Raw genomic sequence first — 5,525 nt, 5'->3', positions numbered from 1 at the left:
AAAGCTACCGCGAAGCACGTTTTTCGTGCTGTGGGAGGGATCGGTCCCAGACCGATTTAAATTACCGCGCGTCCAACGGCAAACGGCTGCGAGCAAAGCAGAACAATGAGAGCTGCCAACTTCGCTGATCAAGCGTGGGCACAGCCGGTCTGGAGGCGTGCGCACGCTCTTTAAAGAAGGAAGGAAGTGCGCGTATGATCCCTTGGTACGCCTCCAGACCAGCCGTGACGCAGTAAACTGATGTCATGCAGACCCGCCCGACAGCTATTTTATCACTCATAGTATCATCTGCTCGCATCAGCTTTCGCTCGCGCTTGTTTTGGTTGGCTTTTCAGGCGACATCTTCATGCAGTCACATGGCTGAATGAAGCGCCTGCCCTCGTCCGCCAGTCACATCGCTCGTTGTGTCACGGTCTCTACGGTGTTCCTTTGTTTCGGAATTTGTAGCCTCGTGGTGCCATGACCTCCGTAGCTATGTCAAGGAACTCATTATCTTTCAAAATAACTTGTTCACAGACTTAAAAAAAAAAGAAAGTTCAGCGAAAACTGACGAGCTGTTTGAAAGATGCTCAATAAAAGTGTGTTGGCTGCGGTTCGTGTGGTGTCGTGATGCTGCTCCGCATAACGTGTGTTATGTGGAGCAGTATTACTTGACGCCACAGGAAGCTTTGCTGCGAGTTTGTCACCAAGTAAGCCTGTTTTCTTACGTTTTGGGGTTGTATGGATGATACGATTTTTGGATGATACGTTTTATTTTCTGGTTCCCGCGAAGATCGTATCAACGAGGTTCCACTGTACACGAATCGAAGCCAGTGATTTCACTAGGTACATTCACTCCAAACAAATTGTGAAGCTAGCACAAGTTTCGAGATACGCTTGCCGTAAAAATAAACTGCTGTTTCACTTACCTTTTAAACAAAACACATTTTACACATTGAAGTTCAAAAGTTACTGGAACACCAATGCATTTCTTTGCAAACTTTGGGAACGCACATTTCGAAACTGGTGTCATCCTCAGAATTATTTCCAAGAGGATACGACATTAAAACTCACCCGCCACAATTTGTAAATTGCAACATGTGATTTAAGTTTAAAATTTAATTAGTCAGAAATTGGCAATTAGCAAAATATTTCCTTTCCATTTTTCATGCAAATAGTGTTCGCCTCTGAGAGTAATCTAGCTCAAGAAGTAGAATGTCATGTGTTATTTTAAAAATTCTGTTAATAATAAAATAAAACACTTTGTATATATGGGTCATTTGAGGCATTGTAAATTTTAAAAAATGCCAATCTTCTCAATTGAGTCAAATACAAGCTAAACAGGCAACTCCTCCAAAAATGTTTGTACACACTTCCCTTTCAACAAAGTGCAATACCATTCTGATTGACACAAACGAATGGCTGAATCGACTGATCCCTCTTGCTCAAAACTGTGGTGTGTGTGTGTGCTATCCCTAAAGGGCGCTTTATCAATCTAGACAGACTTGATTTTTGTGTGTTAGTCTCTCTAAGAGACTAGCACACCCATTTGCACAGCGACTGAACAGCTAAGCAAATAATACAATTGCACAGTGCATGCCTTGTTTATAGTGGCTACAGCTTGCAACAGCTTGAAAAATAAAATTCCTTGAAAGATTTATCTGTCATGCATACAAGTCAACACAGAACTATACAAGTGCATCCTCTGCAACCTTATCAGAAAGAAAAATTTCATTTGAAAGTGCACAATGAATGTTAACAGTAATGCTCATATCTGGTTGTTTGTGTCAGTTGAATGTTTTTACCCTTTCTTCTGTTTATATAGCCTCCGCATTTGGTGTGTGATACCCTTCAGTTTCACTCACCTGTTTCTCTCCTTTGAGCATGGTTTGTAATAAGGTCTTAGGAGTACAACAATTCTTTCTCTTGCTGCTTGCGTCCTTCTGCTATTTACCGTATATACTCAAGGACCTCAAGTTTAAACACGACGGTCTTTCCACCGCTGTAAGTGCTTCATGTGTGTGCCCAAGAAAGCGGTTTTCAATCGCGCAATTTATTGGGGCCATTACTGATAGCGATCGATATAGTCCTTTGTCTTTCTGTGTTGTCTGTTCACAAAAGAGGCGCGTTGGTGTATCTACCTGCTTGTCATGACAGCTCGTCTTATCGTGTTCAGGATGTAAGAGACTTATCGCAATGAATTGTTGCGATAAGGACCATTTTTTTCTTTTAATGTCAGCTAGAATCGGGTGGCAACGGGTACTAGCAACGGTGCCAGCAACACTAGCAACGGGTGCCCTTCCACAGTTCCTGCTTCTTGGTCTCCACGACTCCGATTGCCTTTCTTCCGCTACACCTGAAGCCGATGCCAAGTCCACCATTGCAACCGTCGCCATCATCAGCGCACTGAGGAGGAAAGCGAGATGCTCTGACGACATTTTGAAGCTTATGCCTTCTGCGTTGTGGGGGTCTTCCCCAACTCGTAGCGCATATAATCGCAGCTACGTAGGGTTTGGGCGAATAAGGCAGCAAGCGAGTCAACTCAACAACGTTTATTGCTGTGGGCAATAAAACACACTTGCAAAGGGAAGTCCGCTCTGTATATTAAGTAATAAAATAGGCTTGCCTCGTCGCGTGTAATAGTCACGCAAACGAGGTCACTCACGGGTTGCAGGGGGTATATCCGTATGGGCAGGTAGCTGTAGCGAGGTCAGAGAGGCCCGGGGTTCTCTCGGTCGCGCTCTTTTATACCTTTTTACCTTTTCGCGAGGGGAATGTCCTCCTTGCCCGTCGGATACTTTCCCTCTTCCCGCGTGGGCACGCGCATCGCGAAAGGCGAGCGAGAACAGGGAGAGGGCAAAGTGCATCTCTCCCGTGTCCGCCTGGCTTCCGCTGCGTGGGCTGCGCGTGCACGAGAAGATGTCCGCTCGGCTCACGCCGAGTGCCCTACGTGCGCAAGCGACGGCGACCGCCCGCGGGAGAAGGTGGCGGCGTGTGCTCCCCACAGCGCGCCCGCCGCGTTCAGCCACATTGGCGCTGATGACACGTGCATTTGGATCCGTGCTGCAGGCCATGCGATTGTGTGTTATTCAGAGTGCTTCGTTAGGCGTGCCTCCCATGTGCTTTTGTGGTCTACAGTGATAAATGGCTCCGTCAGTCTCCAGGTGAAAGTGTCTGACTTTGAAGCAGAAAGTTCTGCTGATAAAAGATGTGAGAAAAGGCAGCCAGCAGAAAACTTACATCGCGAAGGAATTCGGCATACCACCATCTACCTTATCAACTGTATTGAAAAACAAGGAAGCTGTGCTCGATGGCTTTGAAAAGAACTTCTCGGCAAAGAGAAAGAGCAATCGCGATTTGAAATATCCCTAAGTGGAAGGTGCACTTCTACAGTGGCTGAAGAACGCCAGGAGTGCAAATCTCCCCATACATGGACCTGCACTTACTGCAAAAGCCGAAGCTCTCGTCCTCCAAATGGGTCATAAAGATTTCAAGTGCAGCAATGGCTGGCTTGAGAGGTTCAAGAAACGACACAGCGTGACCTCAAAGTCGATCGTTGACGAAAGCGCAGCTGTGAACCGTGACACTGTAGACGTATGGCGCCAACATCGGCTCCAAGCTCTATTTGAAAAGTATGAAGACAAGGACATCTACAACCTAGATGAGGCTACATTTTTCTACAAGATGCTACCGAATTGCACGTTCACTACAGCTGTCAGATCCTTATCTGGAGGAAAACAGAGCAAGGAGCGTGTCACGATGCTGTTTGGTTCCAATGCAACCGGCGAGCACAAGCTTCCCTTGTTGATACTGGAGAACGCAAAGCAGCCGCAGTGCTTTCGAAATGCAACTATTCCTAAGGAATGCATCTACAGAAGTAACGAGTGAGTAACGACTGTTGCTATTTTTGAAAACTACGTGCGCCTTCTGGATAGACGGTTCGACACAAAGAATCAGCAAGTGCTTTTCAAAATTGACAATTGTCCGAGTCACGGGAAGATCGACAACCTCTAGGCGATCCCTGAGGAATCTTTGCCTGCAAACACAACTGCGGTACTGCAACCGATGGATTAGGGCATCATTGAGACCACCCGGAAGCTGTACCACAAGGCTCTTTTGTAGTGCATGCTCACAGCGTATGACGCCAGTAAGAGGTACAACATTGATTTGCTTGGTTTGCTTGGTGCGATCCATTTGCTGAACTTTTCAAGAACTCGCACCTTCGAAGGTCGTCAACTGCTTTGCGCACGCCGGCATTTCTCACGCCGTTGTCAGCGACCCTGACAATGACCAGCCTATGACTGGACTTGTAGCGATCTGTACGAGGCTGTTCATAAAATTGTTGGCCACCAGGTAGAAGGCGACTTCGAGACATTCGCGTTGGCTAATGCTGCTGCTCCCGTGGTCGCCCCAGCAACAGATGCGGAGATAACTGACACTGTTGCTGGCCCCGACGAGGATTAAGAGCCGGCAGACAAAGAGCCACATGAAGTGCCAACTATGGTGCAGATGAGGGAGTACCTACGCCTGCTGCGAAATAGGGTTGAATGGATGGGCAGCGAACACGGCCTCGTACAATGCTTGCTCAAATTAAAGCAGGGGTTGCTCGCACCCGGTAAGAACTTGAAACAGCCAAAGCTCACTGCCTTTTTTGCACCTGAATAAAGTTTTGCTTAACTTAACGGGGTGCCCAGTGCAGGGAATGTGGAAAGACCGGGCACATTGCTAAGATCTGCCGGTCCAGGAGACAGCTTAGCCCACGTCGAAATACCAGAGACCAAGCCCGGACGCAACAATTCAAGACCACTCCTCGCACAAACATTTCATACTGTGACAACTTGGCAGTTACTGCTATCAACGAAGTGTCTAAACCCGCCAAGAGGAAGATACATGTGAGTGTAAAAATCGAAGGCACACAGTGTCAGATGGAGGTGGATTCGGGATCAACCTTTTCCATTATCTCCGACGCCACAGCCAGACACATTTTTCCAAAGGGACGTGTCCAAAACCTACAGCCACTTGACGTTATCATGAGGGACTATCAAGCCAACCGTATCGCTGTATGTGGAGTTGGTACCGTCCGAGTGCAGTTCAAAGATTTTGACGGCTTATTGCGGCTGCTCATTGTCAAGGGCGAGCGCCCAAGTCTTCTCGGGCTGGATTGGTTTCCGGCACTCGGTATCAATATCACGGGAGTGCAACGCATCGATCAGCAACCATCCTCACTTGACAACATATTCCGGGACTTTGCCTCTGTGTTCGACGGGACCCTGGGCTGCTACAAGGGACCGCCCGTGCAGTTTGCACTTAACCCTGAGGTTGTGCCTATCTGCCTGACAGCAAGAAGAGTTCCTTTCGCACTGCGACCAAAAATCGACGCCGAACTGGACAAACTGATACAACAAGAAATCCTAGAGCCGGTTGACGCTCGTTGGGAAACCCCTATTGTTACGCCACTGAAGGCAAATGGGGACGTCCGCATCTGTGCAGACTACAAGTGCACCATCAACAAAGCCTTGCAGCAGCACTCGTATCCGGTACCAGCT

The sequence above is a fragment of the Dermacentor silvarum genome, chromosome 3 (genome assembly GCF_013339745.2).
Source record: "Dermacentor silvarum isolate Dsil-2018 chromosome 3, BIME_Dsil_1.4, whole genome shotgun sequence".
Classification (NCBI taxonomy): Eukaryota; Metazoa; Arthropoda; class Arachnida; order Ixodida; family Ixodidae; genus Dermacentor; species Dermacentor silvarum.
This window is presented reverse-complemented; position numbering follows the sequence as displayed.